We start from the raw sequence: 26,921 nt of genomic DNA on the forward strand, positions 1-26,921 counted from the left end.
TTTGTTCATTATTAATACACTGTCTCCAAGAGGCTTTTCTTTTTAATCAAAGTATAAATTCTGCGATGGAATTGATATATGTGCAAACTGAGAACACCGCACCGTCGATGGGGTCTTCTGGCGTTACGGGCAAAGGCACAGTAACAAACCATTAGTCAGATTGGCGGCTGGGGTCTGGTCAAGAGTGACGGCCGTTTCAGGCCAGAGAGAAAGACATTTGCCATTTAACCAAAGGAGGTCTTCCCAAGGACCATATTTTATTGAGCTGCCAGAATGCCAGTAGGGGCAGCCACGTGCCTGCGTAGATGGCACAGAAATGTTTATCAACCCACAGCCTAGTACATGCTCCCCCCAGTGTGTATCAGCACATCCTGCTACCAAATTATGCCTCTGCAGCCCCAGTGGGACTTGTGGCAGCAGGTCTCATGTCCGTCACTGAGGCCAGTCTTTCACAAAAACAAAATGAAAACATTAAAACACCTGGAGTAAAACCAGAAGGAAAAATAAAACGGGAAGAGAATTAAACGCTGGAAACTGGTCCAAACTGCAATGCTGAGAGATGTGGATCCAAAATCTGGAGCAATTCTAATCAGGGTTTTGGTTCTGGCTCATCTGTAATTAAAATGAAGTACAAATCTGCCTGAGACAGTCAACAATCTCAGCTGTTTCCAAGATCTGGCTTTCATTAATTTCATTAACATCTTAAATGCATTCTTATTGCTTGTTCTTATGCTGAAGAGCAAGCGAAATAACAACACACCATGAACCAGTTTATCTTTGTCTTCGCAGAGAAGCAGATGCGGTATCAGTCTCAGGGGCACGCAGGCCCTTTGCATGCAAAATGGCAGTGAAGGAAGTTGTGCAAATGTGGAAATCTTTGGCCTGAAAAATAAATAAATTGAAACTAGCACTTTCATCAGTGCTTCATGCACTTTGGGGAGCTGCACCAGCATTATCAGTATTAATCAGTGTGACAATCTCAAGCTATAATTTGCCAGTCTTGTTCCAGAGAAACAGTCAAAAAGTCAGAACTCATATGGAGCCCTCCCAAGTACCTGCGCTCTGGGAGGCCTGATCTGGGGATCCTGCAGGAGGCTTACAGCCCATCCTGATGCTCATGGAGGGAGAAATATCACAGACCGAGTTCCTGGCCCGTGGTATGCATTAAACATGCTCTAGTTAGGTGGGTGACCCAGGTTATAATGGTATTTCTGCCCTTTCCTTCAATTCAGGTATTTAAGAGCGGGATGAAAATGGGAATTGGGAGGGTGGTTCCTCATCTCTCTGAAACAAAGCTGCAGCAGCCAATGAGACGAATTTCCCATGTGCTCCCCACGGCTTTGCAGGTGTTACGACCTCAACCCGGGCGGCAGAACAGGCAGCATGTGTTCGCAGGCCCAGCAATCTCAATGGTGAACCGTGCCCCATCCGCAAGCTTTGCCGTGGCAGCAGGACAAGCAGCGGGGCAAGAGAAACCTTGCGCTCACCAAAGCCAAATCCAGCAGGGCTCCGGGGCACACGCTACTGTTTGGGAGGGGGAAGGAAGCTGCTTTCAACCTATGCAGTATATCAGGGCACAGAAACTCTGGACAAACTTTTAATCAACTTTCACTTGATCTAAATTATTTTGCCAGACTTTATCTCTCCTCTAGAGTAAGGCAAGTTACCAACGGAGCGACTAGAGGGTGCTACAACACATATGGGCCCCGGACTCTGACCGCCTGGCATTCAGAAATTCCTGGCACAAATTAACTGTTCAGCTCTGTGATGATGCCGATTTGCTCCGCTTGGCATAAGCAGATATTTTGATACAAGAGAGATGATACTTTCTGAGACCTGTCATCCTCAGGTTTTCAAATCCGCTGGCATGTTTAATAGCAAAAAAGATGAGAGACAAAAATAGCCTTGTACAGATAAAGACCTCTGTGTCACAAATGAAAATTCAGTTTAATTAAGCTAACTCACACACATTATATTCCACCCATAAAACTTAATATCACCTAAAAATTTCCATCAAATGCAAATTTTCCTCAGTGATTTATTTGTGCAATTGTGAGATGGGGAGAAAGCACACAAAGCAGTGGGAGCTGCAGGCTGAAGTAAACAGTGTTGTCAGAATATGCAAAACAAGGGAAGAACACAAAAAAGAGAGAGAGAAGGAAGGGACAAACATTCTCTGGCTGGCAAGTTATTGAGTGTTTAGAGCCAAAGAGGAGTAGAAAGCTTGGAGAGGAATTTCAACATGTAACCTATAGACTCTACCCTATTTCCACTCCCAGATCTCTCCCACTTAGCTAGCAGATAAAAATCTTTTTGGAGGTAGATGTAGGGTTAGGTTTGTGGTTTTAAAGGTCATTGCCTAAAATCAGCACCGCAGTGAGCAGAAAGGAGCTTTGCAGTTGGTCGGCTTCGGCGTATCCCACACTTTGAGGAGCGCTGGCAGTGAGGTAATCCCCTAGGAATGTGTGTGCGGTTGGATGGCTGTGAAAAGAGAGCGGTCAGCTACCAAAGCTCTTTGCTGAATATTCACGTCACACACACACAATCATTTTTCTTGTTAAGTATTGAGAAGAATGGGAACATTATAAATGCAGTATCTTTTTTGGCTACAAGTTTAGCTGCTTTAAAAAGATCTGCTCCCTCCCTGCTCCTCCACTCCACCAGCTGTGCACCACCTCCATCCCCAAACCAAATCTGCACACACTGAACTTTATAAGACATAAAAAAACCAAGGGAAAATTAAATACAACTGAACTGAAGCTCAAGAGTAACAAGTTTAAAAGACAATGATGCAGCAAACTGGTATAAGCATTTTAAGGTCACTCGTATATCTAAAAATGACACCTTATTGAACACATAACCCCACGCCATGTGCTTGGGTGATATCCACATCCATATCCATGTCATCTTACTCAAAGCAACTGTTTTCCTCTCTATATGTTGAAGAGTCATTACAGCCACAGCAGATTTAAGTTTGCTTTGCCAGTGAGACAGAGAAAGAGTAAGTGTGGATCAGATGTCCCAGCCCAAAGCTCAAGCACATCGTGGAAAGTTTCCCACTCATTTTGGTGAGTTTTGGATCAAGCCCTAAGCAAGAAAAAATGCAATACAATACTTCCAGTCACTTTTCTGATTATTTGCCAATAAGGCTAGACAGATAATCTCTCTCTTTTTTTTTTTTCTTTTTTTTGCCTGTTTCAAATGTCCCTGCATTGGCATTTATCTGTCCACATCCATATGTACTTGCTCATCCTGTGCTTAGCTCAGTGGACATATGCTCATGCAGTTTGCCTGCATGGAAGCAAGACAACGGCACCGCACAGAAGTAATTTGCAGATTAATGATATCTACAAAAGAAGAGAGAATTAGACCAATCACATCCCTCATTTGAAATTTTTTTTTCTATTTTGTCAAAAAATTGCATATACTTGTACTCACAAGACTACATTAAGTTTCTAGGTTACTGATTATGAGATGATTGGCACGTTTAAATGCCAATCTCTGTTCTCTTGCAGGAAACAACCAGTTCAAACATGCAGTTCTTGACCCACTCTAGTACTTTTAAGCTTACGGTTTAACAAAAAGAAAGAAAGAAGCGTGGTGAAAACCAATCCACTTCAAACTTTTATACTATATTTGTGGGTAAGCAAAGTCCAAAAAGCATTAATGCATGCGCTCAGAGAGATGAAAACTCACTGGGAACAAACTTTCTAGAGCTAAGCAGCAAAAGACTCGAACAGGTGCTCTGTACCAGGGGCCAGAATGCAAATTTACTGCAAATTTATTACAAATTTTAGCCTTCAATTTCTAAACATGCATATAGAAATGTCCTTACAGCTGTTACTAACTCCAGCACAGAGGTCTTCAACAAGGTATAGCACTGGGAAAGGTCCTGGGTAGCATCTGGTACTGTTTACTTCCAGCTGAGGATTGCCCCACAGTGTACCATCTCTCCCTCAGAAGATACTAACTCGCCACAGATATTAACTGACCAAGCCTGAAAATCCTACTGTGTTCCATTAACTCAAAGCCCTCCACTTTACCAGTGGGAAAAGTGAGATACAGTGCCGCCAAGAGACTTCTCAGGGTCCTTCCACAAATCTGTGACTGTAAGTACAATTCCCTTGTCTGTTGCGGAATTTAACTCCTATATGAGACCATATCTGAACACTGTCTCCAAGTGCTTCACAACAGGATGTGAACTGCCCACTTCATACAGGGAGGACCACTTTTTCACACCATGTTAATGAAGGTCATTCACTCACATCATAGAGAAAAGGTGCTTTCTGGGTTTCTATCATTACCGCCATGACTACAGCAAAGTCTGCTCATGCTTCAACTTCCAGACTGGCTGCCCCCACTGGAATTTCTGCAGATGGCCCATCTCCCATGCAAGGCATCCAGGAAGCTGATTAAAAAAAAAGTCCCTATGAAATTATGTTCATAATTTCAAAACTGCCCCAATTACACATGTTTGGAAGGAGACAATCGGGGCTATGGTTAAAAAAAATTACACTACTAAAAAGTTATTTTCCTTTCAACTATCTTATCAAGTTCGTTAATACCTTCTGCTGTTGGTGAAATGATCGCCTATTAACATTTCAATTTATTATTGCTGTTCCATTAATGAGACCACAAAAAATGGAAATGAGGCCTATAAATATGCTAAGAGTTAAAGTCAGGAATCGTAACAGTGTGTGCACTTTATGAGTAATGTTTCGGTACCGCTAGCATTCAAAACAGCATGGAAGGATGGCTCTGCAGCATAAGCACCTGGCTTAACAAAGAAATCCCCCAAAAGCCCAAAGAAAACCCCACCACAATTCCTGAAACTATAGGTTAAAATATCAGCAGAGTCAACTCAGTCTTAACCCCTGCTGCAGCAGACAGGTGAACTCCATGCAGTTCACCGTTAAAATGTCTTTGGAGGAGGACTTTCCCAGTGAAGGTCACTGGGACTGTTAAACTTCACAAAGCAAATTCTGCAGGAGGAAGGATTTGTCTCCATGTCCTTTGTTGAAAAACCTTCTCTCCATTCTAATGCCTACTTACTGCCACCACACCCAGTGCTGGGGGGAATTGATTCTCTTGATAGTATCACAGGTCCTCCAGGAAAAAGGGCAGGCTATAAATAGAGAACTCCAGACTTGGGAACCACATTAAGATTCATTTGAGAAACATGTTTATTGCCAGGTAGCCTTTTAGATCCATCAGGCTCCCACAGTTCCTCTGCTGATCTTTTCTCCAACAAACAGTGAATATCCTCCATGGGTCAAGAAACAACCTTATGCAAATGGCATTACCACAGCTTGCATTTTCAATTATTAATATTCCACTTCTCATCTTACAAACTTTTTCAGAAAAGGAGGAAAGCAGCAGCTTGTTCCCCTGGGAACAAAAACACAAAATGAGGTACCTCGCTGAGCCATGAAAGGAACAGTCCCTTCAGCACAGGGATGTCATATCATGCTAGCAACATTTTTGTTTCTGCATTTTATTCCTCTCTAGTGATTAAAAATGATCGATCCTACCCTGTTTTCTGTGCATAGCAGAGGGCATTAGGCTTATGCTAAATGAAATGTGTAGCCACACTTCCCCTAGCACTATCATCTTGCATGGAACAAACTTGTAATTATTACATTGATTTTATAATTTTCCAGGAAGCTCAGATTTCATGACAGGGACTGGCTTTGCGCTGAGGTCCCACTACGTCAGCGAGAAGAGAACACTGCAGTCCATGCTTCTTTTAAGCATTAACAGAAGAAATTATCTAAATTAGCCAGTTTGCCATGGCAGTAATAGTAGGTTTGGAAAAAAACCCAGACACCTTCAGTAAGATGAAATAAAATGAAAACATAAAAAGAAAACTATTTAATGAGAGCACAGGCTATTTCAATAAATCTAGTTATTTGATAAGCAGACTGCCACTGTCAGCCTTTTATCATCTGTGAAAACACATGATGGATCTTCTCCGTTTGCTTACAATTGCAAACCTTCCCTTTCTGATCAATATTAACATTTTGCTCTGGTGCCTCTAACGACATGGATTGCTAGCAACCAGCCCAGATTCCACCTTTCAGGAAGTCTAAGCACTGACAACCCAGGCATGGCTCAGTGGTACATACATATGGCACACAGACTGGGTGGTTCAAGGCTGTTAAATGTTCTTCCCCTTCCGAGTTTGCCTAAAGGGAAGGAAAACGGCCCCCACTGAGAGTGTACGTACATAAAGCTGTAACAAACATTTAATTTTAGCTGCTCTGAAAGAGAATTAGTCTGTGCATTCTGCACTGCCAGTTCCTACTGCAGCTGCTCAAAAGAGGTGGCTTTGGAGGGTTATTAATTCCCATATTAATGGTCAGCCTCCTCCTCGTTACTGAAATATAGGCTCCTGAGTGTGCTTCAGTCTTACTTTCCCACATCTCTTTCAATTCTTCCATTATAAGTAGAAAAAGTCATTATTTGGCTGAAAAGGACCTCAATCCAACACAGGCTTACAATACTTTGTCTAGCTTTATGATTCAACTACACACTTTTCCTTCTGTGTAAAAAAAGCTTGTTCAAAGAAAAAAAAAAGAAAGAAAGAAAAGAATGAAAAATGTACAGCAAGTTCCAGGGAAACTGCTAAAATGGCTACTGCTGGTGTGCATTGTTTGTGCTAAACCAGTTAGCAGCCACAGGAGGGAAAGACTCTGATATGATTTTTAAACTAGGCTAGTGAAAAACATTTCACTCGCCATCAGAGCTGATTTGAAAGGATTATTTCTCTGCTACACTTTGAGAGGCCAGTGCTGCCAGATGTCATGAATCTAAAAGCACTTTATGCAAAACATAAGGCATCATATGAAATCATGTATACCTTACATACCATGCAGCCCTTTGCTGACATTAGGCACTAAGCTTAGGGGTACTACTGGAACAACCCCCCAAAAACTCCACAGAGATTTGACTCTGCTTGAACTGGAGCAAAGCAGAAGTTACTCCATCAAAATCAGCTCTTCAGCACTTAAGTTTAGCTCATTTATGCTGGCTAAGGATCTAACTTTACTATCTACAGATTGAGAGGATGCTAAAAAAGGGCTAATTTTATATGTTTTACCAAATATAAAACATGTGATTGAAACGTAGGCAGAGATTCATCTCACCCTACTTTATTCACCTGAAAGCTGGTCTAGGCTAGGCAGCAAGGCAGTTGGTATGTCAGCAGGAGGAGATCAGCATGCCCAAAGGTCGGCTTTTGTCACCTGTGGGAACGCCCTTCTGATGAGTCACACCCTGGAGATGCTCATCTCCTTCCTCCACTACACAACAAAACTGGATTATGATATGTCACCTCAACCAGTTGTAACAAAATAACCTGATAGTTATGCAAAATCTTGATTCTCCTCCTTTTCTCCTCCACTGTTTTTGTGTCAACATGAACCCACTGACTTTTGCAAGGTTATTCAAACTCAAGTCCATCTAGCCGTAATACCTGCTCCAAAGTCATGTTCATCCGGACTGCAAGATGCTGAGGGCACTGAATTCAGTTGTCCCAACTTCTTCAGAAAAGATGCCCCAAAAGCAAGAGACTCACAGATCGTCCTTTACATAAGGCCTTTTGGTTTTTTTTATCCGGGTTTTGCCTCAACAACAAGCTCTCACAACAAGTTTAATCTGACACAAGACAACTCCACCACAAAACAACTGAGAAATATAAATCACTGTAACAGCCCCTCACCACAGGATGAGTTGCCCTGGATGTGGAGCAAAAGTAGATATTGTTCACACTTCACTGCATCACTTCCAGTGAATTTCGCTGAAGTTTTTGAGAGTTAATAAGCTGCCTGCTTCTTTTTCAGTCTTCAACAGTGTCAAGGCTCTATACAAAGAGATGTATGGAAACAGTATCTGATCTAAAGCTAGAAACAAAAGAGCTTATTTCCCCTTATCTGGTGAAGAATCCAGTAAGCCTTTTGGGCACGTAGTTGAAACCACAGTAAGGACAGTAAAACCCTTCCTGGAACTGAAGAATCAGAAAGAAAATAAAAATCAAGAGGAAAACAAGTTAAATAGAGTATACTTGAGGAGAGCTTTAATCAAAGGTGATGCATGGTGTAGATCCCTTAGCAGACACTCCAGCGCTCGCTAGCAGGAGATACTTATGACAGGGAACAGACTGGGACTGTTCCTGTTCTTGACTCAACTGGGGCTGTGTTTCCACCTTTGGCTACCTCTCTCTTCCCCACCTGCAAAATGGTGATAACTCCTTATGAATAAAATTTAGTAGGTGAGAGCTAAGCCTTATTAGTAATAGGAGGCCACATCCTCCATATCCTCAGGCAGGCAACACCCCAGGGAAATCAGTGTGGGATTTCCCAGCCAAAGGGTTAGAGGACAGAGCCCAAAGCTGTGGGACAAAGCCTGTATAAGGAAGAAGAGATGACCAAGTGCCATGCCTTTCACATATCTCCAGAGTGGTGCAAAGTAATTCCAAAGTTTATTGTTGCAAAGCAAAGCTGAGATATATTGCTCCTTTACAAACACAGACATTTCATCAGAGGACATCAAGGCAAGTTTTGCCTTTGTTTTGCCCTTCATAAAAGGCATAAAAAAGGCATCCCACAAAATAAACAAAATCCCTTCTTCTTTCATTTTCTCCAAACACGCTACTTCCACCAGGAGCCAGCCTCTGCAGCAGCTATCATTTTGCTCCAATCTGGTAAAGGTCCTCTCCTCCCTTCCCCCTCCTCTCCCCTTTCCTACCTGGGGAATTCAGCCGCTTACAGAAAAACTTGGAAAGAGAAAAAAGGAATAAAAAAGTTGGCTTGCATGGCCCAGAAATAAAACCTGAAAAAAAGTGAAACCGTATGCCTTGCCCCTGGTGGCTCTGGGACTTGGAGCCAAACCAAGGCCACGAAAACAGAATATTGCTCTTTGTCAACCATAAATAAATAAATAAAGGACTACTCACTCTTGCCCTTCGGGATATGTTTTCTAAGGAGGAAGAAATTCCCCGTGGAGTTTATTATGTGTAGACGGGAAGTGTGCCTCCTAGGGAAAAGCAGTGGGGGTAGTTTTTCCCTTGGTTATTTCCTTCCCGCCTTTCCGTCAGTCCTTTATTCATTTTGCAAGTCTCCCTCCCCTCCCTTCTGCAATAACTGAAGCCACACAAAGGAACATGCAGGTAATTCAGCCACTCAAAACTACACAGCATCTCCTTTCCTATATAAACGATCAGTGTGTGGCCTGGGTTTCATTTGCAACTGTAAATGAAACAGGCCTACAACTGTGTTCATAATCCTCCTTAATTGAATTTCTGTGACAAAACCCAGACAAAATTATTACCCTCAAGTTAACAGTTTGCGCGAAGTAGCCAAGGGTTCCTGGGAAGCTTTAAAACAAATGCAGGACAAAACTGGATACCACAAAGCGGTTATTTGGTGTTGGTAGCATTTGTTTGAATGGGGGGAGGTTTCCCTGGAGGAACAAGGTCATTTTAATATGAGTGACAGCCTAGGAATTCAACAAAGGCCAAAAAAAAGTGAGAATTAAATAAGCAATGGAAGAGCTTGGATGTAAACCAGCACATGCTGCTCACACCACAGCTACTGGAAGGAGGTGTTCGGCTGTCCTGGCTTTTTGAAAGGGCAGCATCATTCACAACTTGGTGTGGCTAACTGAGAGAGTTTCACAAATCCAGGAGGACTTGAAGCAGTGTTCGGTTTGTGTTGAAGTTCACACCCCATTGAAAGGGGTGAATCTCCTTTAAAGCCCTCCATGTAATCATTTCCTTCAACTAGATCACCAGTAAATGGTAAATATGCAGAGCGTTAGTAATGATGTCAGGCTGATGGTAAAATATCTAGACTTATTTTTAAAATGTGAGAACCACTGCTAAATGGAAGCAAGGATGCAAAAAGGGCACTGCCCTGCAGGACACTCCCATTGCTTACGGAAGAAGAGAATTAAAGCTTTTCCTGTTACCAAAATTTAGTGTTTGTTATTCTTTCAGATGATACAGTTGTTTTCTTGAAGGATTGGGCAAAGCTGGTATGAACAGAGGTGTCTGCAACAGCTAATTTTGTGTGTCATATGCCATGTACTTGGACAGACACCCTGTTTTACCCCAAAGTACCACACTTTAGTCATCTCTGTATCGGCTGGTAACTAAAGCAAACTAGCAAAGTTATTAGGGATCAAAGCAGACTCTTTTTGCTTCAGTTTACACCAAGCTGATCAGAGCAGGGAAAACCATGTCATCCCAAGGCGATGCCTGCCTGGGTTACCGCCCCACATGCTCATTGAAGTTAATATCCTTTCCAATTTAAGCGGAAGGCAAGGCTATGAGGGAATGGGGAAGGCTGAGGTAATGGAAGGAGAAATCCTGTAGTTCCTCAGCATGCACCCATGTCCTGTGTGTCACCCAGCCCTCTCGCAGGCAGACAGTTGATGGAAATTTAGGGGTAGAGGAGGCTGGTAGGGCCTCATATTGAAATTCCCTCCAATTTAATTATTCAGAGTGGAAGTAAAATATCGCTAAAGGTGGTTAAATGAGCAATACCATTCAGAGACAGGCAGGCAGAGACCAGACCTCATTTCCACAGACCTCCATGCTGCTGCAGGACAATGTGTCCCTGTCCCTGTCCCTACCTTCACTTGCAAGGCAAAGCTGGCATAATGAGGGACCACAGAAGAGCTTCCAGGAGATGTTTCCTCTCCCAGGGATGCAGTGGCATAACAATCAGGTGCTACTGCCTTCCTCAACGTCGCTGCTACACCAAATGTTTCAGCAGTTGCATTAACACCTGGTTTTGAGAGATTGCTCATTAGCCCTTGGGTCCTGTGCCACTTCAAGTCATCTTTTAAGAACACCTTCTTATAGCTTGTGTGCTCTGTTTTTTCTCAGGCCACAAGTTAAATGCACTGAACACCACCAAGGGCAAAGTGAGACAGAAATAAATAGATGCATACGCACATACATACAGCCCCCCACATACACATACATGATCAGGGCCAGAGATCAATGTCTTCAGGAAAAGGCATGAGGGGATAAATTCATCACAGTGCTTTGTCACTGGTGGCAAAGGAAAGAAAAGGGAACATTTAAAAGGGTGATGAAATGCTTCAAGAAAAAGCAATATATTTTTATGTACTTGTAAAATCCATTGGCAATGACTTTTCTGGTTAATTGGTTTCATCTTATTAAACTAAAAACCTATTTGTAAAATCCAGACGTATTCAAGCATAAGTCCAATTTCTTCACCAAAAGCCAATATGCCATTTCAAAGAAGAAAATTAAGCAATACAAACCAGTTTCCATTAGTCTGAAAGCACAGCACTTGGTATGGGGAAGAGAAATGGAATAGAGTGCTTGACTTTTCTAAAATGTACTTTGGAAAAATCATGTTACTCATTTACCCCCAAACTGCAGCCCCCTTCTTCCCTGGCCCTGTGAAAACAGATGAATATTTTGGCCCAATTATGCAGTGATTTATAAATCAGCCTTCTGCTATCTTTCCCTGCACTTGTCATGTTCAACTTTTTCCCCCTTATTAGACCACTCTTCTTCTCATTAAATAGTCCCTCTGTCTCACTTGCCAAAGAACTGCCAATGGGCCCCTCATTTTACAGAAGAATAGACTCAGCTTTACCAATGGGAAAGGGCCTCTAATGTACCATGGATACAGCACAGTGAAGCATGGTAATTTGCCTGTGTTAATGATGCTACTTCACAATGATCAGGAAAACAAAAATCTTTAATAGCTAAATGACATCCAGTCCTTCTGCAGCCTGTTGAATTCAAAAACAGTGGAAGCAAAACTCAATGTCCTTTAAGAGATGAGCTGAAAGTGGCTGCAATGTTCTCTTTTTCCCAAATCCCTAATCTGCATGGAATCACTAAAATGGGCGATTTGGTGCTGGGAGCAGGACAGAAGAGCCAATCCAAGTGTTTCAAAATGTTTTAGCGGCTTAAAAGCAAGGGATATTACGGGGAAAAAAATAATGAACATATATGTAAATATTTTTGGGCATACTATACACATGCACGGCTCTCAACCCCCCAGTTATTCTGCTCTGTGGGAGGCATTTTGTGCAAAATACCACCGAAAAGTGGGACTAAAGCATAATTACTTATTTTCTCTTTTTTTAGGTGAAAGAGGAAGTCATTATTGTGGGAAGGACAGAGGGGCAGTCTGCATGTGCCATTGCTTATTTCTGAGGATGCTCCAATTCCACAAAGCACTGAGTTCTTGAGTGCTAAATCAACCCCGAGAAATGCTTTCAACCTCAGTTCTCATTAGAAGCTTTTCACTTCTTACAGTTGGGTTCCTGTCCTGGTTTCAGCTGGGATAGAGTTAACTGTCTTCCTAGTAGCTGGTACAGTGCTATGTTTTGAGTTCAGTATGCGAAGAATGTTGATAACACTGATGTTTTCAGTTGTTGCTCAGTAGTGTTTAGACTAATGTCAAGGATTTTTCAGCTTCTCATGCCCAGCCAGTGAGAAAGCTGGAGGGGCACAAGAAGTTGGCACAGGACACAGCCAGGGCACCTGACCCAAAGTGGCCAACGGTGTATTCCATACCATGTGACGTCCCATCCAGTTTAGGAACGGGGAAGTGGGGGGGGGCAGGGATTCACCGCTCGGAGACTGGCTGGGTGTCGGTCGGCGGGTGGTGAGCAATTGCACTGTGCATCATTTGTACATTCCAATCCTTTCATTATTGCTGTTGTAATTTTATTAGTGTTATCATTATCATTATTAGTTTCTTCTTTTCTGTTCTATTAAACCGTTCTTATCTCAACCCACGGGTTTTGCTTCTTTTCCCGATTTTCTCCCCCATCCCACTGAGTGGGGGGGAGTGAGTGAGCGGCTGCGTGGTGTTTAGTTGCTGGCTGGGGTTAAACCACGACAGTTCCCTAGGCTGCCTGGCTAGGCAACACACTGATTGCTTTGGCCAGTCAAACTCTGGTTGCTCCAAAAAGTCAATCTTCAAATACAGCACATTAAGGTACTCAGTGGGAGAAATTCTGCTCTTATATTTGGCCAAACACGACAGACAGAATGGCACTGACTTTGATGACATTATTTGGTGTGCACCAGAAGGAACCAGAGATCATAAGCAATCGTGTGGTGCATGTTTGGTAATTCTCTGGCACTGTTGAAAAGTTGGAGAATAGACTTAAACATAGGTTTATGAAAAAAAGACGAACCAATATTTACAATATTGCTCATACAAGAAAAGGCTTCTATGGTATTTTCCAAGGGCAGAGGGATTGATTTGTCAGAAGTTGGCCAGCTGCAGTTTTGTAGATTTTGTAGCCGTCTGATTGGCACACTTCACACATTCCTTGTCCAAAACTTTCTGGTACAGCTGTGCGAAACAGGAGCAGGACTTGAATTCAAGAGGGCTGCAAAAAGGCAGAATTGCTGAGAAATTAGGACCAAGCCCAATGCAGCACTTGTCCAGGCATTCTTCAATTCACGATGTTCAACACTTAACAAACCTTGAGGTAAGTCTCTGTCACAATTAAGTGGTAGCTTCTGCTGTAGAGTGTTTGGGGTGGGTTTTTTTAAATATTATTCACCGTAGAGTTCATCAGCTGATTGTCTTATTGTCTTATGAAATTATGTGCTTACCACAGGAAAAGTTTGTCAACCCAGGTTGAAAATAAGCACCTAAAGACTCTCTAAATACCTGTTTACTGAGTCTGGAGTAGCACTCAAGGGGAATACTAAAATCTTCGGGACAAATGCCACACATTGCATGTTAAAAATTCCCCAAAATGTTGTATTCTTAAGCCTTTCTTTACAAATGTGTCTGCTTCAATTAAAAATCATGTTCTAAAAATCCCCCAAGGTGCATGTTTCAATGGTTGGCTCAACATTTCATTTGCAGAAAATGTGGCTACAGCACTAGCAACAGGGCTTTGGGAGGGACATAAGCAAATCAGTGTTTTGATGTCCCTTAAAGACCGAATGATTTACTGTAATTTTAAATCTTAACATTTTCTGAATGAATAATTTTGATACCTTTCATCTTGAGCTCTGTGAACCTTGCCAAGTTGAGACCATAATACTTATCAGCAATTTATCAGCAAAACCATGACTGACTCTTCAGAGGCCTGATATTGAGACCTGTCCAGGCAATCTCCCTCTGAAATTAAGGAGCCAAGGAAAGATTCCCAGCTGTGACCCAGCACAAGTACGTCTCCAGTGGGGCATTCAATCTCCCTCCCAGGCCTTGCTCAAAGCTGCTTGGCAGTGTGAAAAAGGCATGTTGCGTTCCAGAGGCTGAGAGCAAAATAAACCTTCAACCTTGGGACAAAATTCACTTCTGCAGCAGAACTGGCAGAGATGTTCTTCCAGACATTGCACTTCTCAAATTGGCCAGGGCATGAAACCAAGAGAGCTCTCACTGCTAGTAGTGAGTAGCCATTCCCTCATCGTGCCAAGCCAGTGCAGTACCACCCCCTCCTCTGGGGCAACAGAAGCAGTGGAAGCAAACACAGAGGCAGGGGACAGGGCAGGTACACAGGCAGCAGCCACCTTTTACTGAGGCCAGGGAGATCCCTGTGCTTCAAAGCCTTGAGCCATTCAGCAAGCACATCAAGAGTGGCCTGATGCTGTGGCTACTCCCTCCTCTACCCTTGTCTAAAGCAACAGCAATGCAACAAAGGCATGTGAACAGAGGGGTTGGAGGATCTCACACAGCACAGAGTTTCATTTCCTGGTGTCCCTCTTGATAGCAAACTGCTAGTGTAAACACTACTGCTCATGTACAGGGTTGCTAACACCATTCAGTGTGGTGGAATTGATACAAAGTACTTGTCATAGCAATTAAAGTAACATCCATGACTTTCCCTCTAGATTTTGCAAGATGAGTGAATAGGTGCAATCATTAGATTCATTAATTCTAAAATAGCCGTATCTCTTTTGCTTGCAACTTGCCAGGCAGATACAGCCACCAGGGTGTGTAGCTATTAAGTGCAAACCACAGTTCCTATCACCCTTTTTTGTTTTTCACCTTCTTTTTACCGTGCGTTTTCCTTGAGCTCTTTGTCTTTTGATCTCATTGAGAAAAATGGCCTCCTTTATTGATTACATTACAAATTCCAATGGTGGATGATTGAGTTATATGATAATACCTGACAAAAGCCATCAACTACAATTGAAATAAAAGGAAAAATTAGCACTCTCTTTATTACAGAAGGTTTGGATGTTGAGTAGCTGACTGAATTAAATGGAGATTGAGCAGATCTGAGAGAATTGATTAGGAAAAACAATGCAGAATTCAGAAAAGAGCTACCAAAACTATCAGCTCACTAATTCACCTTAGAAAAAAATGGGAAAAGTTGAGAAAGAGATGAAAATTTTATCTTTGTCAAGCATTCACAACCAGGAATTGCACGAAAGCTTGCCTCTGTGATAAGACTCCTCGGATACCCAACTCTGACACCAAGTTACCAAAGGCCAACAAATACATGACCAGGTCAGCAGCCCCTCAGGTTCATTTATTCAGCTTCTAGTAGGCCTTTTTAATTAGTGGTATCACAAGCAAAATAAGGTTCTTGGCCTTTGTTCTGTTCCTGGGAACCAACTGCATGCCAGCTTTTGGTAATGTATCACTGCATTTTATTCACTGCTCATCTACGCTAATGAGGTATTTTTTTTAGTCTGCTCGTGGCATTTCCTGCAATACTGACAGATGTCTTGGGCTTTTCTCCTGCAGATTAAGCAACCATTATTGGAGTTCTTAAATGAAACAAGAAGCTGATAAAGCAAAGTGTCTAAAATGGCACGATCCACTTTAGAACCATGTCATCTTTCAGTCACTTCCTTGCAAGCTCTTTACACGGTAGAGCCTAGTGAAGATGAGTTCTAGCAAAGCTCTGGAAAGACTGTAAACATGGCTGTTAAAGAAGGGTTGCAAACACTATATTATTTACTTACAGCCTCTGCATTACTGAAGTGTCATATTCGAAGTCACGTTCCAGGGAAAATCCTGTGGAAACATCAGAAAAAGAGTCTTCAGTGGATATGTCTAACTACATCTTCTATCCGATGGGGAAGAGAATTTAACATCAAATTTTTACATTGTTTTGGAAGCAAAATGTAAAGAACAGATTATTTAAGTTTAACCACAAAGCATTGTAAAAATTTTCCTTAATGCTCATCTGAAGGTTGCTTCAAAATTTGCTTCAGTTGCAGTCATTTTCTTCATATTTGCCTCCTGCAAAAATCCTAGCCTACAGATTTGCTAGCAGCAAATGTTTGTAGAACAATAAATATTTTAACACAGTCAATCTAACTTAGAAATTGTGCAGCGCTGCCTGAACTTTTCACAATCCTGAATGCTTCATCCTCATGGAAGAGACAAGGAATCGCTCTTGTCCCAGTTTCCAAGTGGGAGATTTGCACCAGTGAGAAATGTAGGCTGTGAACACACATCTTATTCCTCACTGCAGTGCCCTGCTTGGGGACATTCCTGTCCCCACCACCCATCACTCTGCTTCATCATTCACCCCTGCCGGAGTTCATTGCACCCTCCATTCTGTTCAGCAGAACTCCCAAATGCAGTCAGATACAGGTTGGTAAAGACTTATTTAAACTGTTCAAGTCAATCCAGAAGCTGCAGCCAGATGAAGACATGTGAACACAGCCTACATAATTTGCCCCAGGTCTCACAGCAAGCCTGGGAGGGCAGACAGCTAGCACACTAGCTGTGAGCCCATATCCCCCCTCTTTGAAACACCAAGGGTACTGATCCCAAAGCAAAGCACAGAATGAACAAAGCTGCTCAAGAAACCCACACCTCAAAGGTTATTTTCAATATTTTCACCCTTCTGTCTTATCCAAAACCCCCAATTCCACCACAACCTGATGGAAGTAAAGAGGCAAAACTTGTAACAAATTATAACAAATACTAGATTATTTTCTAATAATTTATCATTTAGCTTCGTATTACGGCAGCACCCCAAAGCCTACCCTATGCCTGAATTCTTTGTGCTAAGCACAGTGCAGACATTGGCCATGGTAGTCTCTGCTCCATGGAGCTTACCAGCAAGAGATCAAGGAGCTAAAAGTTTAGGAAGGGAAAAGACAGAAACAGCAAAAATCAGAGGACGCTTCTGCACAATGGCTTGTGAGCACAAATCCCACTCAGCCAGTAAGAACTGATTCAGTGTGAAGACATTCTGACCCTGCTACCTATGCTCGACAGATGATCTCACTGAAATTATTTATCTAGTTATTTATATGGCTTCCATTAGAGCAATATCTGAGCATTCACAAACCAGATGGGTTTTTCCTCACCGCACTCCTGAGAAAGAGCACATGCTGCTAACTCTACATCACAGACAAGGAATGGAGATACTAAAAAGACAAAATGTTTTTTCCAGAGAAACTAAAATCTGGTCTGCTGAAACCCTATATCATGCCAGAGGGCTCTCATGGGTTAAGGTGCCACACTCGAAGACAGGCCATCAGACCTTAGCCATAGGCAGACCTCTCACCATCCTGGTAATTCTTCCTTGAACAATGGCTTCTAAATAGTGTGAATCAGGAAAAGGAAAAGAAAAAGGAAAAGGGAAAGGGAAAGGGAAAGGGGAAAAAAAGGGAAAGGGAAAGAAGGGAAAGAAGAAAAAGAAGGAAAAGAAGGAAAAGAAAAAGAAGGAAAAGGAAAATAAAATGGCAAAGAAAAAGGGAAAGGGGAAACAGGAAAGGAGAAAAGGGAAAGGGGAAAGGGAGAGAAAAGGGAAAATAAAAAAGAATAAAGAAAAAGTCATAATAAATGTAGCAACATCTGAAAAAAATGAACTGCAGCAACAGAGGAACCAGTCACCCAGTTCACTGAGAGGACTGAAGCAATTGTTTTCTACAAGAAGCCTCATTCATCACATTTCCATAACCCTGAAAATGCTCTCACAGTGCCTTCTTTCAACATTTTAAGACTAACATGCATACACACTCTCACATTTCCTTCCTTCTCCTATCAGTCTTCCCTTGTGGAAGAAATCATAGGAAAGGGACGAAGATGCGAAAATTTCTGCAGCTGGTCTGCCAGGGCTGAATCCCAAAGGTGGGAAACCCAAGGGAACCCAAGGGTGACAGAGCACCCCACGAAAGGACTCAGCCTTCACTGCCAGTTGACTCTTGCTCTTTAAAATGATAACAGTGGAAATGCTTTTTTGGTGACATCCCAGGAGGCAGTTCAGAGCCCAGCATACCAGGTTGTAAGAAAATAAGATGCATCTGTTAGCTCAAACCTCCAGGACAGGTAGTCTTTTCTAAAAAGTAAGCCACTTTGGTCAGCGCAAACTCTCAGGTTTGATCACCGAAAGGACTTTTAGTCTGCAAACTGCCTAACTCTCTAAACATAATAGCTCCCTTCTCATCAGAGAATAGAGGATTCCCTAAACTCACCCTTTGATCTGCAAGAAACTGGGCCTTCTCCTGAAGTTATTTCTCAGATGTTTGAATTCCTCTCAGGTTACAGCATGAAACCTTTCCTATCTCTCCATTAAAGCTGCAGGTAGACAGATGGGATTGTCTTCATCTTTCAGGACTCTGGAAGTTCCTTTCACATTAATTTTAATATGAACAGGATGCTCAGAGCTCCTGTTGAGGTTGAAAGAACCAGACCTGTAGACTGTTCCCAGTCAGAGCCAGGAAAATCCCCAGCCTGGTAGTACCTCCATAGTGCTGTCATCAATTAAAAGGAAGCAGAATAATATAAGTAGCATAGTGTAACAGTCAAACTTCCCCCTCCACACAGACCTCCAAACCCATGCTGTCTTAGCCAAAGGCAGGGAATTCCAAAATTAAAAGAATAAACTGCCCATCCTGAGGCAAGGAACCTGTGGGACTAGTACAATAGCTGGCTCACAACCTTTGCAGAGCAGGAGAAAGCAGTCACTTTCGCTCTCCCCAAGACTATGCTTGCATCTCCAGAGCTGCCAGCTGAGCTCTGCTAAGTGGGATCTGCTGGCAGGGGCATGACTGCCACCTTGTCACTGACTGCTCCCCAACCCTGGGCAAGCCACATTGCCTTCCTCTGACCATGCACAAGAAGACTATAAAAATGCTCACAACCATTTTTGAAAAAATCTTTGAGCACTGCAGATAAAAAGCCCAGTGACTGCTGTAGCAGAGGTGGAGCTGTACCAGAGCCACCACAGGATCTGAATGTCTTCTCTTTATTCATGGGTTTTATCCTTTCTTCATCCTCAGTCTAAGGCGGGAGACATTATTGCCCTTTTGCAAGCTATAAAAAACCCAGCACAGCAGATGGATCAAACACCTCACCCAGGGTCCCTCAGGACATGCACATCTGCACTGCAAACTGATCCCAAACTGCCACAAACCCTGCTGCCCTTCCCTCTAGCCCAGCCTAATTCTCTGAATTTCATGATGATTCAAAGCTCTATTTAAAGCCCCTACAGCTATGGGTGTGTGCAAGGAATTAAGGCTGAGCCAAAAAGTTTGAGTTTAGCAGCTTTTCTTGGGATTCTTCTTGGTAATAGTGAAACATAGAGTTGTGGGGTTTTAACATCAAGTGGAAAAAAAGGTGGTATACGTTATTTGGGTTATGATGTAAACCCCCAAGAAGATACAGTAACAATGCCAATGTCTTCTCCTTCCAAATTAACCTGTCTCCTAAACAGTCCAGTGGTGGACACCCAGCCTAGCACCGCTTTCCCAAGCCTGCTGCTTGCTTACATAGCAGGGGCTGCTGTGAAAGAGGAAAAAAAGATACAGAAGAACAGCTACTAATATCTCTTGCAGTCCCCCAGTGTAAGGGAGGTGGCCAGGCACAGTTACACACTGAAATTAAGGGCAGCCAGTATAGCTAACAAGGTTCAGAGACACAAAGCCATGGTTTACTACTCAAACCATGTTAAGCTCTTTAGGTAAGCTTTATTATTACAGATGGTATTGCTTGCCCTAGATCTGATGACAAAAATGGGGTTGCCCTCCATAATCCTTCAGAGGCTGCTTATAAATCAGAGAACACTTCACCTCTGGACACATGGCACTAACAGATAATAATGTAAATGGTCCAATGTTTTAACCTTAACAGGCATTTGCTTGGGTTATGGTACACAAAAATGAGGTCAGGAACTCTGGTCACAAGCCTGAAGTTAGAAGACCCTCAGTCTGGGGTCATCTGGATCACCCTGGCCTTTATAGCACTGTGCACATAGCTGACATGTAACAGCAACCTATAGGCTGGAGTTGCAAAGGTGAGAGTGGGCTATACTGTTCTTTACCCCTGCACAGGGGCACCCCACAGGCTCCAGTTACCTCCACCTCCTGGACGCCATCAAAGTCATTATGTCTATTAAGAAACAGCAACAGCAGTAACATGATTGCTGTGAAAATAATTCTGAAGACATCAACCCCTAAACACACACAGAAAATAAAATCTGCTTCTATATGAGCCTTTCCACTTTTCTCAGGCATCTGAGGGATGTCCTTTATAAAACATGAGATAAGAGCAGACTCGTTGTTCAAGACTGCATATCTGTATGGTTCCTTGGATACCAACGAAAGCCCAAAGGCAGGTCTTGGCATCTCATCCCCTTCTTATAAACTCTTTCAGAAAGTCAGAGCTGACTTTGACACAAACATGATGAGAAATGGGGAGCTATCTGTGCCATTCTGGGGAACAGGCCAAACCCCACATTAACACCCCCCACCCTGTTCAAAACAAAACAAAGCAAAAAAACAACAAAAAACAACCCTCCTGTTTGCTACTGATTAGGCAGCCGAATTAAAACTGATGAAGTGATTGGGTAGGATCCAAAGCTGTTTATCTGCACATAAATCACAGACATGCTTTACTCAGCCAGTACGGGTTTACTGAGCTAGGGGAAAGACCTCTTATTCAGAATGCTGATTATTACAGCAATTAAAATATCAATGAAGCAAACATTTGGGGTAGAAAGCCGTTAGGGTGTCCTGGAGAAATCATTCCATTAAATATGAATTCAAACAAATTTCTAATTAAAAAAAAAAATAAAAGGAAGTTTTAATAGAGTTGGTTTGTTTCTGATTAAGTATATGCTGTTAGAAAAATCAAATTCTAAAGGAGGAAAGAAAGACGCAAATTAACTAGCTGGACATGCCAAAGGATATTAGAAAGGAAGGCTGATACATATTTTATGATCCCAAGGGAGTAAAAAAAAAAAATTGAGAGAGATGTACTGTCAAACCAGACACAGTGTTAATAGCTAAAGTACATGACAATAAGAACTGCTGTTCCCACAGCTATTAATGTAAACTGAAAATTGGGAGCAGGCTGCAGCAAAAGAAAATAAATCACACTTTTTTTTTTTCAATTTGAAAATATGTTTAAAATAAATCCCTACCCCCAGCATTTACTCTCTACATCCCAACCCCCCAACAGCAAGAAAAGGACTGTCATTTCAGCAAGCTACAACTTCCAGACAAGTGAGACAAGTGACAATTTCTTACTATTCATCATGGCTAATTTATTTATGCAATTTTCTCCTTATCAGAATCATTGGCCTGGAGATTATCTCCCCCTTCCCCTTTGAGTCCTGAGAAACTATTTAACATGGGAAGTGGCTAAGGGGGGCAAAGAGGGGAGAGTGTCATGTAGCCAAGTTATGCATCCCAGCTGGAATTTGGGATGATGTCTTGCAGTTCTGACTCCTTCAGCCAAGTTTCATACAGGAAGCACGAATGCGCCAAGGGTGCAGTGAAATACACTGGAGCCAATAAATAGCACTTGACCCCATTAATACACTCATGCTACGGATCCCATCATGAAACCCTTAGTCACCTTGCAACATGTTTGTTCACGAGGTAGCCAACGACTTGCACAAGGGAAAGGTTCAACAGCCAAGAGGATCCTCTGACGAAGGCTTACAGATGCAGAGTGTGCATGTATGTGGGATGTGTATGCAGAGCCCTTCCAGAAGAGGCAAACACTGCTCATACATAAGGCTTACATGGAAATACTGCCCACGGAAGCTCACGGTGTCACCAGTGAGATAAAGGGCAAATTGCTGTGAGGAACATCACCAGCCCCGGGAAGACAACCCACTCTTGGCACAGAGGCTCCTCTCTAAGCCTGGGATGGGTACAGGGATACCAGAGAGGAGCAGGCGTCCCCATCAGTTCATGCAGTTTTTGCCCACATACAACAATCTGTTCCAGCTGTGCTGCAAAACAGGAATTTGTCACGAAGTGACTGTCAGAAGGGGATCTTTCTAAGATCCTGGTTTTGTCTTCAGTGTTGTATTTTTTATTTTTTTTTTCCCCAGTTACCCACAGCACACACACAGTGCTAATCATCTCCTGCTCAGCACACCTCATGCACCAGTTTCTCCCCGGCCTCACTAGAACAAGAAGGTGGCTTCATGTTTAATTAAATCCCCTTAGATAACCAGGAAAAAGTTTCTAAAATTCTTAGATTAAAATTTTGTAACACATGCATTCCAAATCTGATGGTTACTTTAAAAAGCTATTAGTAGCACGAATAATTTCACCCAGCATAGAAAAACCTCCATTTTTGTGCTGGAGTAAGAGATAACTTCTGAGGAAGATAGTTGACAAATTACTTGACAAATTTGTCAACTACTTTGGAGCCATCAAGATGAAAGGCTTTATATAAATGTTGTATGATTTTTTTACGTATATATATAAAACACTTTAACTGGACTGTTGATAAAAGCCTGAGCTACAAAGGAACTCTTTCCCCTAGTTGAGAAAAGGCAAGCTGCTAGACAAATCAGTTCAATCTCTGCCTTTCAAACAATATAAAGCAGTATAACTTTCAGGAGTAACACCTCATCTGTTTTTTTTCCAGACTGCCTATCAGGAATCAAGCAGTGAGTAAACATTTGAAAAGTGTTCCTCTGAGAGCAAAGGTTTAGATTTGAGTCACAGGATCCATTGAAAAGAAAAATTGCTTCTGTGCATTGGGACAGTGGCTTCCCTTCTGAAAACTTTATAAAAAGAATAAATGGAGATAATCTTTTTACAAGGTATAGCCCATATGGAAATTCATTATTGTTTCCCTTTAAAAAAAGTCAAGATAGTTCAGAAAGTGAGAATGGGGTCACTATTATAAAAAAAAAAGTAAGCAGAAGATTTCCTATCAACTATAGCCAGTAAAAGTACAGTTAAAAAGCTTTATCATGGTCTAAAGTGAAGCTCCTGTTGATGAGAACATGAGATAAACAAAAGAGGAAAAGACATAATAAAGCCCTAAATCACTAAGAGTATTTAATGCAGAAGTGGGGATATATATAGCCAGAGATTGTTGATTAAATATTTTAAGGATCCATTCTTCTCCTAGTACAAAACACTCGCTAGAGTAGCTTCAGCGCTGCTACTCCCTGAAGACTGCATTACTACTTGTTAGCCCTGCTCAATCACTGCTGTGGAAGCACAGCTGAAAGGAATCATTGTTCCTGCTTTACAAAAGCAAAACTGGACCTCCAGAGAAGGTGAGTGATTTGCAAAGGATTTTATGGCAAGCCAGTGGCACAGCTGGGGAAAGGGAGGAACCCCAACTTATGGGCCGGTGCCTCCCAAACACTAGTCCCCATTGCTTGCAATGTTTCTACTGAGAACAACATGGAGTTAGGCACTATTTTCATTCCTGCCTAGTCCACATACAGCCATGACTGTTAATTTAAGGCTGTCACCAAAAGCATGGATATATACATGGAAGGTCACAGAGGCAGGGCCTGGGATACTGCTTGAAGACAACATTTAAGTCTAGATTCTACTTTCAACAGGTGTGCATCTAAATAAACTTTTTCCTCCAGCGGATTTATATGGAGATGAAAATTTGATCCTAAAAGGCCTAAATTAAACCTACAGCTGCTAGGAAACAGTTTTCTGCTGTAGTCGACATTCATCCCAAATTCAGTCTGATTACAGTGTGTAAGTGTGGCAGGCACCGGAGGACAGAGCATAATCCTGCACCATATGCACGCTGTGATACCCAGCCAAAGCAATGTAAGTCATGGAGCCAGTCAGAGCGCCCTGCATGGTTACACCGAGCCACACACTTTTCTTTAACACTGATCAATTTAGGTGATTGGATGAGTCAAAGACTCAGACGGATCTTTAGTTCATTACTTTTTTTTGTCTTTGGCTATTCCAAGAGAAGCTTTAAGGGACAGAGGATGTTTTTTGCATTTAGTCATGATTCTCATTAGCATTGAAAATATGAATATAAACATGAAAGGAGTTCAAGGGGAGACGGGAAATAACTGCAAACATCTTTAGTCAAAGAAAACGCTATTCCCCCTCCAAAGAGTACAGCTGCTGTGTACCATTCTGGGCAATGAAGATCAGAGAAGTAAAACCCATTGAGCAAAACTCTTTGCATTGTTTCTAAACCAGAACCAGGATGCAGTAAGTAGACCTGCCCAGGAAATTTCCAACACGACTCTCTCCTGACAGTAAAGCTTGATTTGTCAACATTGACACATCCAGTCTTTTGGGTTTGGCAAGTCTATCAAGAAAGAGGTGTGAGGGGACCAAGCTTGTCTTGTTGGTCTCTATTGGCACCCTGTGCGGCTCCCCACCAGCTCACACTGCAGGACACCAGAGAAACAGCTAACAGGGTCTGTGCTTTTACAGCAGTGATGGCTCCAGGCCAGCAACCCCAAGCTTGCAGCACCATGCCACAAACCAAAGTACTGGAAGTCCAAGCAAATTTTAAGATCAAACTCACAGGGCTTCTAGGATCCCCAATAAGCAGTTAAATAGCTCTCATAAGGTAACATTCCTCTGCCTCTAGACTGCCCACGGTACAGGAAGGACTTGCTTGAGCAAGCCTCCATAGCATAAGGAGCACACAACTATTCCTTTTTCTCTGGGGACAGTGGCACTCGGTCCCGCTGGCTGTGTATTTTTTTCCAGCAGCAGGATTAGGCCATATGGTCTTGTCCTCCCTTGTCAGATGACCAAATCTGTGCTCAGCATACCAACCTGCAAATGAACAGTGTATCTGGGATTTCTGGGGCCTACTGAAGAGCTTTCTGTAGACTGGTCTCTGCAAATTGCACCACCTGATCAACTCCTGCAGCCTCCTTCACGCCACCTCTTTTTCAGAGGACTCCCAGGCTGGGAGCTGCCTGCAGGACCAGTACTGCCGCTTCCCCTAGAACAACTTCGTGTGGACCCATATGTCTTTGCCAGACAGTCCAAAGTGAAATGAATCAACAGGATGGGACCAGATTGGTTATTCTGGAAAACTCTGTGTTGGGTCCATCGTTCTACAAAATCAGAGAGAAACATTGTATATTTCTGTCAAAATAAAAAATTAATTTTCTACATGGAACTTAAAAATGCCTTTCTATTTTCCAAACAGAAGCTCCAACCTTTCCAAAGTGGAAAGTTTTCCTAGTTTCAGACAGCACAAACTGGGCACAAGCTGTAAATAGTATCTTCTTGTAATGCTACTGTGGAAAAGCAGTATTACAAAGCTAACCCCTTGCGATGCTGTTTACTTAGTCTGGGATATATTCTAGGACTAAACTAACCAATTTCCATTCACTGTTCCCCTGCCCACACTGCATCACATCTACCTATACTGAGTGATTGTGAAGTAGTAGGTATTTGTGTAACAATGACCTCTGGCTAAACACACCAACAACATTATTTTGGATTTGAACTGGTATAACCAGGGCCTGAATGTGACCTACCTTTTTATTCAAACTGTGCTTCCCCCGCCCACTAAACAGCATCTGCAAAAGATGCATCAGTTCCCTGCACTGCAGCAGGCACACATTTTTTGTATCCAAATGATTACAGAAACCCACCTACTTTATGCACAGTCTGAAATATAAGGTCCTTGTTCCCAACAAAGTCAAGGGAGAAAGTCCCATTGAGTCCCATGACAGCAGAGTTAAGAGAGCCCTGAGCCATTTGGAAAACCCTACATCTAACATCTGTCTTTCTTTGCCTTGTCCAAAATCACAAATAGGCTGTGGCAGCCTCAGAAACAGAGGCCAAGTCTTCCAGCTCCCAGATTTGAGCTTTAACTACTTGACACATCCTCTCACCACTTGAGCAGGAGAAACAGAATGATCAGAGACCAAAACCCCTTACGCTGAGCAATCTGAAAACATCATGTTTCAGCACAACAGAGACATGTGTCATGTGTAATTCCACCACTAACTCACCAGCCCAGAGGCCAAGTCCGAGACAAATGCCCCAGCAGCAGTCTAAGGTCAGAGTCCCAGAAGGTAAACCCGTCAAGAATTAGTGATGTAAACGCTCCCTCTCAGAGGCAGTCCCACTGCAGTCTTCTCTGAACCCCTTGCACTCTGCAAACTTCCTTCTCTGGCATGCCTCTTTGGCCTTCTTCCTTCTATTTTTCTCATAAGGTTGTTTGTGGATGATTTATCTAAAAAAAAAAAAAAAAGGCATTTTTTTCCTTGATTAAGGAAGAAGAGTGCCTGCATTTGGCTGATACAATGATGATGTTATAAAGTCCTCTTTGAGGAAGGCTCTCTACTTCTGTCAGGTCCTTCCTCTTTCCTGAGTTATGTGACTAAGATCTTGGGAAAATAGCTCATAGCGTTCATGGTAAGCAACACCTCCCCTTCTCTCTTCTGCCTCCTCACAACGTTTTTTGAAACGTTTTAAATGATCCCATGCCTGGTCTGAGCGTCAGGTCTGATATAGTCATCCCCTCCAAAGTCCCTACTTTTCATCCATTACTGACCAAGTCACAGAATCCCTAGTCAGTGTAAACATGACTCAGTTTAATTTTTCCAAAGACCATTTGTTTACTTGCTGGTAGACACTAATGAGTAAATATTCAGTAGGTTAGAATTTCATGAAGCCCAACTAAAATAAGGGCTCCAGATCACTAGATGCAGCATAAACATATGGTAAAAAGTTTGTAATCATCCCCAAGACTACAGAGGCATCCTGTGAGGCA

At 42.4% G+C, this 26,921-nt stretch overlaps 1 protein-coding gene across 3 annotated transcripts in view; it reads right to left on the reverse strand.

The window, feature by feature from the left end:
- The window catches only part of SEMA5B (semaphorin 5B), a 283,502-nt gene that overhangs the window by 178,102 nt on the left and 78,479 nt on the right, over nt 1–26,921 (reverse strand). For 2 of the 3 annotated variants that reach the window (XM_052792869.1, XM_052792871.1), the window contains exons 2-3: nt 26,158–26,381; nt 15,935–15,986 (exon numbers count right to left, since the gene is read on the reverse strand). The gene's annotated coding sequence lies outside the window, so the exon portion shown is untranslated. The remainder of the gene's footprint in view (nt 1–15,934; nt 15,987–26,157; nt 26,382–26,921) is intronic. The other variant, XM_052792870.1, reaches the window with a different exon arrangement.

The sequence above is a fragment of the Harpia harpyja genome, chromosome 7 (assembly GCF_026419915.1).
Source record: "Harpia harpyja isolate bHarHar1 chromosome 7, bHarHar1 primary haplotype, whole genome shotgun sequence".
In the NCBI taxonomy this organism is placed as follows: Eukaryota; Metazoa; Chordata; class Aves; order Accipitriformes; family Accipitridae; genus Harpia; species Harpia harpyja.